This window comes from Aythya ferina (assembly GCF_964211825.1).
Source record: "Aythya ferina genome assembly, chromosome: 4".
NCBI lineage: Eukaryota > Metazoa > Chordata > Aves > Anseriformes > Anatidae > Aythya > Aythya ferina.
Genome location: NC_140300.1, coordinates 54,923,292 through 54,936,255, shown reverse-complemented (window position 1 = coordinate 54,936,255; position 12,964 = coordinate 54,923,292). Strand labels below are relative to the sequence as shown.

The 12,964-nt window shown below is 35.5% G+C and overlaps 1 long non-coding RNA gene across 1 annotated transcript in view; it reads right to left on the bottom strand.

Moving 5' to 3' along the window:
- LOC311435515 overlaps positions 1–12,964 on the bottom strand; it is a 144,860-nt gene that overhangs the window by 10,102 nt on the left and 121,794 nt on the right. The gene's annotated exons all lie outside the window — the stretch shown is intronic.

Genomic DNA, 12,964 nt, shown 5'->3' with positions numbered 1-12,964 from the left:
TTTTTAATCATAAGTCTTGCATTGTTAATGTTATCAACTGGTTCTGTGAAAAGCTCAGTTTTCATTTTCAAAGGTAAGTTTTTTGTCCAGATATTTCTACAGAATGACACAAATGAATCAAAAAAAAAAAAAAAGTTTCTGCAGAACTCTGTTACACTTCAGCAGGCATCTTGTGCAATTCTGTGAAGTGTATCAGAAATAGAAATGCATTAATTAATTTCTGTCTTTCCCTAGAAATGTGTAAATTCACATGTGAAAAATCCACAAGTCCTCTTCAATTGCTACCTTACCTTGGCAATGCTCTAAGTCCATTATCGTGTATTTTTTTTACTGACAAAATTGCCTAACCAGTGAAATACTGGTTCTGTGCATGCTTATGACTAAATTGAAACATTATGAAACATTGTCAGGCTTTGTAAAAAATACATTTTACAATGAATATAAATAGAGCTTTGGGCTTTCTGCCTGCCGACTCAAATCCAGTAGGTATTTTTAAAGAACATCTATTAGACTAATCCCAAAATACAGAAGAAATGTCTTCCCATTTTAGCTAAAGGTAGTTAGGTAATTCACTTCTAGTTTCTTATATCTGCTGGAAGTGATTTGAATTTGCCAATCCTATCCTGTGTGCCAATTCTAACTCCTATAGTAACAAGGTTATAGGACTCTCTTAACTTAAATCTTAATTTAAGATTTGCAGATTTTAAGTTAAGCATTAGTTTAGGCTGGGAGAGGAATATTCAACTTCTCCATTAAGCAAGTGCCCCAAACACTTCAGAATATGTAATCTCATGTCATTTTGTTTCCATTTATCTGTCAGGAACCATCAACGGCATGCTGCTCCAAAGGGAAGGGGTGCCGTGAACTAAGCCTGGCAACAAGGCAGGCAGAGGAGTGGCTTTACCAGCAAAGATGATGGTACCTGAGCAAAACAAGAAGAGCAGGTCCAAGGGACAGTAATTAGGATCAGCCAAAAGACCAGGTTGCTGCAGAAGTTTGTGGGGATGAGGCAGGTCTGAAGTTGAGTCAATCCTAAGGGTTGGGTCAGGTTTGGGATCAACAGGGTGCATGGCTTGGATGCAGTGCACCTCCAATAGCTCCCCTTCTCTTTTTGGCCTGTACAAGGGAAGACTAGCCTCCCATCTTTAATGGTTAAACTCACCTGCAGTCCTCGAACAAAACTTAGTACAGAGATTTGCTCCATTCCTGGACCACTGGACCATCTGGGCATTAGTTCTGCTCCTGAATTTAATATGCTACAAGAGCAAGCCTGATGAACCTATTTTAAGGGATTATCAGTGAATATATTTCCATATAAATTTTTAAAAGTTTTTTTTTTGTTGTTTGTTTGTTTGTTTTTTTTAAGGATGATGTAGCCTTCTACATCTTTATTATCGGAATATAACATTTCCATTGTGATATTTTTCTTTTCTGGGTTCAGACCTCTTCAAAATAATGAGAAATCAGATGGTTCGGGTAACTAATGCTTGCTTACTTGCTGAGATAGATGTGTTTCCCTTTCCTGAAGGCAATAAAACAATTATTTTACTTCTTGTAAGCAATCTGGCTTCTCAGTCAAAGGTATACCAAGTGACACATTGCCTCATTATGGTTTTCATGACTACATACTGGAGATTTGGAAGCAAAAACTGTTCCACTTGGGACCCTGCTTAGTCCAGTATACAGATCCATGAAATGCTCTTTTCTCCTATCTTTATATTATCAATTCAGTCCAAACACACCAGATGAAAAAAACAGAAGGGTAAGCACTGTGTAACAATAAAGTCTGAACAGTGTGGAAAGCAACTACCTAACAGCTGATGACATGACAGGAAAAGAGAGTTTTCAGGAGGAGGAGGAAGGAGAAAAATAGGTGACCTTTACAGTTTTTTCAAAAATTAACATGACTAATGTAATTAACATGTACATTAATTCCACTTTAAATGCACTACAATTACTACTAATTCCTTTTATTATGGTAAATATATTTAAAAACTCAAATTATATGCCCGTGTTTATGGGTAGAATTACCATCTATGTGCTTTAATATCACCACTATACTTTTTAATTATTACTACCTGTGTAACACTGTTGTGCAATGAAATAGTAATAGGCTTCAGGCAGTGGATCTTACAGCCTTAATTAGCTGTAGTGCAGAAAAAAAAGAAAATTAAAAAAAAAAAAGAGTCATAAAGTTTTGAGAGATCAAGTACTGCAATAAGTTAGTGTTAGTTAAAATACTCCTGGTTCATGTTTGGAATACAGGATCAAAGACTTAGATGGATCCATGGAGTCTGGTATTTTATCTGTGATTCAGTCTAGCATCACACTTTAAAGAAGGCAAAAGAATCCCCTCAGTGAACAATTATGAAATAATTTGCCTTTTGGGAAGTTTTCTTCTTTCTGTCAGTTGAACTTGTTCCATAAAATATGAAGCTTGTGTTTCTTCAGAAAAAGTGTTTAATCTTATCTAATGCAACTTCGGTTGCATATCTATATAAGTGTCTAATCCTTTAAAAGCTTAAGCCCTGAACCTCAGTGTATCTAATTAAAGATACAGATAGCATGAGAAATTAAAGCCATGGGACAGGTCAGCAAGGCCAATTGAAAGGACTAGTTTTCTAAGTGAGGAATATTTAGATGCATAATATTACAGGTCTGTAAAGGTGTGTCCCCTTTTTCTACACCATATAAAATTCCTCACTCTTTAGCTATAACTTCGTCATTGTTCTCCACTTCTGAATATTCCTTTTTCCTACCCTTCTTGTTCTCCTCTTTCTTCTTTCCATTCTACCAGCATCTCAGCAAAGAAAACCACATTGGGTCACTCAAGTCACTTCACTACCCTACCAAACTAAGCTTCTTTTTCTTGTTTCTGATCACTTCAAAAGAGGGCTCATACCACAGATTTTAAATAGCTTTGTGAGGTTTAAAGACCAGAGCCAATTAAAGGTTTAAAAGAGGAAGCTAACAGGAACAAGATAGTAAATGAAGGTGATCCAAGCCTTTGGCAAGCACATGACCTGGAGACAGAAAACAGAAGCCACAAGGCATGCGTTTTGTCTCCTGACTCTGAAACTGGCAATGAGCTGAAGCTTGAGCTGCACTAAATTGGCAAGAGTTTAATACCTCTCCCATATAGCTGAAGGCCAAGGATCTGGTCCAGAGACTGTGCCTACTATCTCCTCATTTGTGTGTTTTAAGTGCCAGTAGCTTGATGGAACTGAGGAAAGTATGTGGTAGTTTAGGTAATAGTGCACTATGCTCTTTGGAATAAGGGAAATTTAATTATATTTTTTTAGTCTGTTTGTAGCATATAATCCATCCTAGTTTGGAAGGGAAAAAAAAATCTGAAGCTGTACAATGGGACAGTTTTCCTTTTTTTTTTTTATTATTATTATTACAACTGAAGGGCTGGTTTTGCAGCAGTACACAGTGTTGATGGCATCATATCTTATTGACATCCACAGAAGTACAGCATGTCTATTGAAAACCATTACTTATAGAATGATGTCATTAAGTAATTTTTTCAGTTACACAGGGGTATAGAGCCACTTGAGGATGCAGAGCTGTAGGCAAATAATAAGAGTCACAAATCCAGTGCTTCTCTGTGGAACCTATTTATTCTTCTCTCTTTATAAAAGGTTTTATCTTTCCCACCTGGGATGAACAAGAGTTAATACTTAGAATTTAAAATTGGACCTACAAGATAATTAGTATAATCTGTTATGTGCCAAGACTGTACTGGCAAGGCGTTGATTTTACTCATACCCCATAGTACCAAATCAACAAGTCTGCCATTATGCTTACCAAATGCACAGATGTACAAATATGGATTTCTCATTGTGGATTCTGTTTACTCCTTTTTTTTTTTAGACAATCCTCTAAGTCTGTTGCACTGTCCTTTGACTGTTCTCCAAAATCTGATAGAGACCTGTCTAGCTAAGCAAAAACTTTTCTAAGCCAATGAGCCAAAATTTAAAATCATTCTTGGAGATTTTGGAGAAGCATTATAAAGAACTTTCCTGCAAAGGAAGATAGCTGTAATCAAGTACTCAGTAACAGCAGAGCACTGCAACTAGGACATTTTTATGCTGCTTCTTTAAGTTGAATCTAAGATGGTGAACTCAGTAAAATTAAGTGTAGCCCACTCTTGCAAACATGGGGCGTTTTTTGAGATCACTGATAGATTAGAGGCTTTGACCTTGTGTTATACCAGTACCTGGTATATTATCTGAATGCATACATAATTCTTACTCAGTATTCATTGATGATTGCTAGATGCATACTACAATGTAGAGGTTAATTGCTTTTATGAAATTTACAGAATTCATGTGACAAACAAATAGAGATGAATTGAAGACAAGTAGGAACAGAGCAGTAACAAACTGAAGCATAGTGCAATGTGGTTATACGATGCTTTATATGGCATTTAATGGCAAATCCACAATGCACTTGAGCCTAGGAATAAACAAGGGGAAATGTGGAGGGGGATTCTGAATGTTGCATAATTCTGAAGCTTGCTTTACACCCTAGCCATGTTGAAGGGTGAGCCTGCACTGATGCCTCTCCACTTAGCTCAGCTTTGTATACACAAGTCTGTATACACAGGACTAACCGGATTTGGATTAACAAACTCCTCTTCCTCCACTTCACTGCTGACTCCAGCTCCCTGCAGCACAACTGATGCTTATCTGCCCAGGTTGCTACCACGATTAGGCTTTGTCTTCCCTCAATGGGAAACTGGCCCTACAGCAGCTGCCCTGCCACAGGGCTGCTGCTCTGCACCTCCGTGTCCAGAATTGGCCCTGTGATGGCCCCTTTGATGCTGGGCCACATTTACACCAAGTGACTGTGACTCCAGCTGAAGAGCAGGTATTAGGAAATATCAGACTGCTACCAAATAAAATCATGTGATTTATCATATATTCTTTTTTTTTTCTTTTTTTCTTTTTTTTTCTTTTTTTTTTTTTTTTTTTTTCTCTCGTTTAATTTTAGAGGCTTTGAACAGGTTTTCATTTTCAATTTGTTCTGGTGTGTGTAAACGTACACTCTTCCTCCTCTAAATTCTATTTCTTAAACACATCCTTCTTCCACCAGTTATTGTGGCAAGAGTTTAATAAAACCCTCCTTTCACTAAGGCTCAAATAGTATCTTGATATTACTAAATAAAGAAGCAGTGGTAACAGTGACTGTATCTTGAGCCTGAATACAGAAAACCAAGAGAGGAGGCAGAATCATTTGTAGTCAGGCCTCTCAGAATCTCAGAGGACTGTTCTTCAGCTTTGGTCTTCAATTAAAATAAGATTTGGGTCGGAAGCAATTAGAATGTTGAACTCTTAAGTTAAACTGAAACAGTAAAGGCTTTTGATATTTTAGGACAGCATGGGCAAAACAGTCATCTTTGGCTGATATGATCACTCAGGAGATGAAAGGAAGCTTAAGGAGCTTAATGCATCTGTTTGTCAATAACAAAATCGCCTTCAGGGTTTGTGCTGACAAATATGAACTTCTGCAATAAAAAAAAAGATGTCTCTGGCATTAAAACATAAACAGTCATAAATTTACTTCTAATATTGAAAGTATAAATAACAGAATCCTTCTTTCTTCCATGAAACACCTGTGGACAGAGTCTAAAGATGTTTACCTCTGTCGTGCTTTTAAGTTTGAGGTGTATCCCAAATAATTATACTATTAAATATCCCCATCATTTAGTGCAGTGGTGGGAAAGAGAGAAAACAAAGAGGAGATTTCCAAGGCACTACTGTTTTAAGAGCGAGATCCTATCTCCAACCATAACCAATTTGGGATATCTCACAAGCAGTGGGAAAAGATGGCAGGCTATATTCTTTTTTCACACAACCTCCCTCATTTTGGTCTAGAGAAATGTTTTACTAAGAATGATAACATTTTTCCATTATGTTTGATTATTTTTTTCAGGTTCTTTCCTTAAAACTGTAATGGAACATTATTGATCATTGCTTCAGATAGAGTAGTTGCCGTAAGTCTAAAATTCTGCACACTTTATGTACCTTGTGCTGTGTTAGTGGTTGTGTAATTAAAACTTAGCATTTTTATAAAATGTACTAGAAACCTAAGTAACAAAGTTTGCCTGATTGTAAGACTAACTCTTGATGTTATTTCTAAGCTGTGAAAGAGTTGTATTGTGTAATGTTACCATGTTGAAGCATTCTGGTTATATGACTTTATGACAGATAGAGGAAGACCAAATAACAGCATGCTTTTCCTAACAAAAGGAGCATTGGGAAGGTGACAGCTGCCATCTATGAAGTGATGGAGGTATCTTGGGTGTCTTTGTCAAGCTACAGCCTAAGGCCAGTCTTGCTGGAGATACAAGGAACAGTTAAAAGTACTGACAAGCATTTTAAGTACGAAAGAATTGAGGAAACAGTAAGGGACAAAATCAGTGGGGAGCTGTATTTGTTATTGTAATTTGTTCTTAACACAAAATAGAGCAGGAAGACAAAACTTTTTTTTTTTTTCTTTGAGTGACAGAAACGTAAACAAGAGAATTAAGATTTCTTTTGAGAAATTAAGGTTGTGCTTTGTTCAAGACAAAAAAATAAAATTGTATGTAATGTGCAAGTAAAATATTTACTAGAAGGCATTCTGTTGTCTCTGACACAAAGGGATCTTGAGGCTGAGAGACCCCTTAAAGCTATAACCTTTTAAGTAATTATATGATTGTTCTGTAGGTTTGCTGAATGAAAATATACTCTTAAAACTTGGAATAAGTTTGAGATGCGATAAACTGGAACTAAGTAGAATTGCATTAATTCTCATTTCTCTAATCCACAGACCTGCTCTGCCTCTCAGGAATGACACTTCATGAACTAGCATAGATTGAGTAGTTCACTTAACAGTAAGGAACTCATTCATTTTCACGGATGCCCGTTAAATACCCTAGGCAACTAACTCCATTTGAAATGAATAGTAGATATCTATATACTGTATTGACCCTGGACCTTATATTTTAGGGACCTCTCCCTGTTGGGAAGCCATTTAATGACAGAAGCCAAAACTTCTGGGCACCCTTCTAAAGTGAATTCTTTCTGTTTATTGTCATGATTACTGCTGTAATTGCTGGAGGGTGCATGGGTTACTGAAGAGTGGCTGAACATTACAGTTACAGCAGCTGTGATGACCCACTATACAGATTTACAACATTTGTATCAGTTCAGATTCCCCAGCCTGCAAGAAATGTGGGTATGTGTCAGCACAAAAACAAGGCCAGAAAAAAAAAAAAAGAAATGCTGGCTTTAGTTCAGGAGCATCCACCAGCCTTGAGGTCACCAAATTTTAAAACACTAGCAAGATGACTTCAGACTTGGGATTCTGAAACAACCTTTATCGTCTGTCACTGCTATGTCTCTAAAAATATGTATTCAAAACTCTGAACAGGAGTCCTTGGCAGGGTCCGTGGGATGACTAGTTAGTACAGGCATTAATGTATGTGTCAGCTGGGTGTTGGAAGACAGCTTCTGGGTAGCTGCTGGCTCGATGCAATTGTAATTTTCCTGCAGTTTTAAACACTAAGGTAACTGACAGGAGTCATAGTAGTGGAATAAAGGGCTATTTTTTGCATAAATATGTTGAGGTCTAACAGGGATAAAATATTTCATTTTTTAGAGCAGCTGAATTATAACATCACTTGCTCAAACTCTGTGTACCTTGACATTATTCCTGAAAACAAACTGGCAATTCTGAAAATACAGTGCTTACATGTATTCTCTGTGGAGTAACAGCCAATCTGGCACCAAAAGGAAGAGGTAATAAGAAGCATAATTGCCTAATATAAATAAGCTCTATGGTGTCTGCTTTCCATTTTTAAATCACCACCTTTTTATATCTTCCTATATCTCATACTTAAATTTTGTAGTGTGCCAGCCTGAGTGCACTTGCTGCACTTTAAGTGCAAACTCATACAGTTCTCAATTCTGAAGAGCATAACAATAACATCAACAAATATGTTTAAAAAGTTAGATCTTGAATAATATGTTTGATTTGTTTTTCATTTACCTTAGTACAAGCTTTTTAACAGTAGTTTAAAATGCTACTTAAAATAAATTCTTCAAAAGGAGGGATAAAAAGGGATACTGTGTGGTCATTAGGTTAATCAGTATGAGCTGACGGCTTGACAAATCTCCCTTGTCAAATGAAGCTGCAACACATATTCTTCAAGCTCTTTACATTTGATGGCATTTTAATTTTCCCCCTAGAATCTGCAAGAACAGTGTAGTTTTCCTCGTGCATGGCAATGCCTAGCCAACACCTCAGGTGAACACATACACAGCTCCTTTGACACCAAAAATAGTATTTCTGTCTAAACAAAACAAATGGAGAACTCACTGTAATCAGCAGTTAGCACACAGCAGCAGCATGTCTTCCTGTGTGAAATATCTGTAATACTTTACTATTGTGGCAGCTGATGAAATAGTAACAGTTTGCTCTGAATTTTTCATATGATATGCACATTTGTTCTCAAACAAAAGGCCTAAAAGTAGGTCCAGTCTTAGAGCCTGGATTTCTAAGAATAATCAAGATTCATACTGCTCAGCACATGCATTTGAAATGCAGGACAGTATCTCTTGGCTATGCATTGATAGCCTTCTAAATTTAAAATGCAATAAAGTAAATTTAGCACTACAGCAATAGTAAAAGTTTCACAGTCCAAATAGGCTTCTGTTTATCTGCTTAGTTTGTCAACCTACTACTTAACTGTCTGTAGAAAGGACCATAAACTACAGGTTTTCATGTTAAAAGTTAGAAAGAACATAAATCTAAAAACTAAATTGTAACTAAAATGTTAACTTTAGAGTGGTAAGCAAAGTGGGTTATATTATCATCCATGAAACATGAAAAATGTATGAAAATAATAGTCATTGTTTAATTCTGGCCTGATTCCACATTCTGCAGCTGATAGCCTTTACCTTGGCAAGCTCAGATCTTGTTTTTACTAAAATAAAAGTTCATTTTGCAGCTTACTTCAAAATGAAATATTTTAAATGAAATACGGAATAGAAGGAAAAAAAAACACACACACACACACAAAAAAAACCAACAATGTAAAATACTGATAAGTCCAGAATTTTAGGTTTCAATCTCAGTTGAAATAAACATTACATTATTTCCACCCAATTCCAATGATGTGATATGTAAATAGTTATCCTTGGAGGGAAGAAAACATATATGTGAATTCTTAACCTTCTGTTTTTATCAATTAGTACTAATGTAATTTTTTTGGGACAGTTCACTCTCTATTCTTCCATTAAAAGTTTCATATATTCAGAAGAAAACCTGGATTAGCAGCAATTGTAAATTAAATGAAGAGAGTTGGACAGATGTGGGGATGGAGAGAAAAAGAGATCTTACCATAGCTCAGACTTTCCATGAGCATTCACTTTGAAAGATCTGGTTATCCTATTATAAAGATCATTAGGGACTAAAAATGATTCAAAGCAATACTAAATATCTTTAAATTAAATTACAAAAGACTGATTATATGGTTTATTTTGTAACTTCTCTGAAAAAAATGGGTGTGTACTTAATAAAGCTGTAATTTTTCAAAGGACATACTTTGTTCATAAATTAATTTTTAAAAAGTCATTATATATCTTCTTCAGTGTAAAACTCAGCACATCCTTAAACTTATATATAGTGCTTCTGTAATATTTTAATATTGGCACATTGAAAGGATTTTATGTCCCAAAGCATTCCGAAAATTTAGTATTAGGAATGGGCTAACGGCAATTGACCATCCCACCTTTTTCCATATCAAGAGATTGATGTCTAGGAGCAGTAATGAAATTTGAAAGTGCTTATGACAAATTTATTTGGATAAATAATGATTAATATATTCTTAGAATTATTTATGCACACCTTGGACTCAATTATGTTTCAAAATATATTTCTTCTGAATTATAAATAATAATGGCTGGGGAAAATAAAGTCTTTTTTTATTATTTTTTTTTTCTTTTGGTGTGGAAAACCTCCTCTCAGTTTCATTTTGCTTTTAATCTAATGCAAAGTGAAACTCAAGGTCTTTCCAAAATATTTGTACCCTTTATCCCCCAATAACAATGAATTCTGCAATAGCTTATTGGATAAAGTCTTTTCTCAAACGTTAGAGACTGCTTCAAGTTCCCAGTCTACGTGATTTCAAACAAAGACCATAATTGGGATTTCCTGCACTTCAAGTACTGAAACATGATGCTGCTGTGCTATTCTTTATTTGCTCCCAAAATCCCATCTAGGAGCTGTGCAACCCACCTAATCTAATACGTACAAGATACATTAAAATGTTTGTGGAAAATTTAATTTCTCATAAAAAGCAAACATCAATAACCACTCTAAGTTTGAAAGTACATTTTTATGTTTACAGTGGCATGGTTATGTACACAGCTAGGTCTGGAATTTAAACTACGTTTGCCATTTATACATATTGGGTTTCGTTTTTTTTTTTTTTTACATCACTATTGGCTGACATGACTCATTGAGAAGCCTATCTGACCAGATGCTCACTATAAATGAGTAATTCTATATTTAAGACCTGCTGAACATGTTCCTTGAAGGGGTTTACAGGTTTCCATTGCCCTACTGTTTTATGTAAGGGTTTAAGATAAGGGCTAGATAAGTAGAGAATTGATTCTCAGTGATAAATTTATGAAATTGAAAATGAGGGAAATAGTAATTTTCCTATAATGACTGGCTAAGTGAATACTCTTAAATTTTATAAATCTATATATCCTTATGCAGTGCAACGCGCAAAGTATCTTAGAGCTATTCTGATTTCCTTGTTCCTACATTGCTATATTCCTTGGATACTTTTTTTTTTTTTTTTTTTTTCTGTGTAGATTGTTTCTATTAGTCTAAAAACTCAAAATTACAGGCACAGAGTGTGTTATCCATGGCAATGAAGAATTTGTGTGACTCTGAGAAGAAATCCTGGCAACATCTTTTGGGAATATATTTAATATGGATTTGTGAACCAGAAATATTCATTGTTTCTAAAAATGGAATTAAACATTCAGTAATTTATGTTTATCCTGCTAAACTGGAGAAAGTGATAATGCGGAAGCTACAAGACAATATCTCCTGATACAGGAGCACTGATACAATGAGGTGCTTAAGGTTTCTTGAGAAAACAAAGCACTTTCATATGCAGTACTGCTAGATGCTTAAAGAAATGTGCTATTATGGAGCAAAAGAGATGTGGCAAGAACTTGGACAAATTAGTGGAAGACTGCAGTGCCTTCAGGGTTTCAGCAGTGCACCTCACTGAATCACAATGCTTCCTGTCTCTGTTTCTAAAGCTGACAGTGATTTACAATATTGCTGGGTCCTAGTGAAGAATCAAACGATTTACTTCCCTAAGAAAATACTTACGTAAACAGGGACATTATAAGAGATTCAAGTCCCAGCGTAGAGGAGGTTGTAGAGAGCATGTGAAGAAGCATCTAATAGATACAATCTCAATAGAAAAAAAAATGGTAGAAAAGATGCTGACTCCGGGAGAGTATTAAGTGAAACCAAAATGCTGACATTCATTTCTTCATGAAAGACAGTTCTGGTTCTCTATTTTCATTCTTAAGGTCAATCCCTTAAATGCCTTATGTATTTAGTGAGATTTAGTATTACGAGAATTTATGGCTCATATTGCAAATCTTGAATTCTTCAGTGCCTTTAAACTAGTAATCCCACTGTTGTCAAAAGGACTGCTCATGTAAGAGTCCATGAACATATATAAATTTTGAGGAAGTATTACAGAACTTTAGATTTATGAAATAGTTCAAGTTTACAACAACAGCATGTTAGAATTCTTAGCGTTTAAAGGACGCTATCCTGTACTATCCTGTTAGTACAGGATAGATCTATGAAATTCTAGTGTGCCATCCACTACACTTTTGTTGTTCCTGTGCTGGTTTTGTTTGTTTGGTTTGGTTGTTTGGTCTGTTTGTCTGTTTGGTTTTAGTGGCTGTTTCTTGTGGTTTATAACCTTGATTTCACTAGTCAGCAGGAACTGTGGATAAGAGTGTTACTCCCAGGTGAAGCTCAAATCCATGAAATCAGTCAGGACTCTGAGATTCTTTATTATTGTTATTGTTATTGTTGTTATTACTATTATTATCAGTTTGCTCATATTGGAAAATAATTGCCTTGGGTATTTCAAAAGTGCAACTAGAAAATTTAAATGAAAACATTTTAGAAATGTGAGACAAATTTACTTTTAATAGTTTGGGTATCAGAAACAGTATGTAGCAGCACATACTTCAGTTGGGTTCATCCACATAACAAAATGCCTAGGAGCATACATGGGTTTGTACACATTACATGGTGGTAAATGCTCTGTGAGCAGTTCCACTAGAAGTAATTGCCTATATGTTTAACAACCACATACTCTGAAAAACATGACAGAGTACACATAGAGTATTGCATCTTGGTACTTCAGGCATTATTACTATGGAGAATTTTACTGATATTTCTTCCTGTATCCAGATGATCTACACAAAGTGTGCATGCTGCTAAAATCCATTATTACCCATTCCATATGACATGAACAGTTCAATTTCTTTACTTGTTTATAATTTTTCTGGCTGCAATGAGTCTTTAGTCTTGAAATAGGGAGCTTGCCCCTGTAGAGCAGAAATCAGCAACAGCCCAGTGCAAGAAAGGGTAGGTGTTTGTAGTACTGAAAAGTGAAGATGAATGAATTATTTTCTACCATTAACATTTTTGTTGTTTTTGTTTTTTAAATGTCACAGTTTTCAAGAAAGCTATCAGGAAAATACTGTTTTTGTTTAAAGATAAATTATAAGGAAGACATAGATATCCAAAAAAATTCAAATTAATTCAAGCTGCAATTTTCTGGTTAGAGGAAGAAAGATGTCAGAATCCAGCCCTGTTTCTCTTCCTTTGCATGATTTTCATGTCTGTGTGTGTGTGT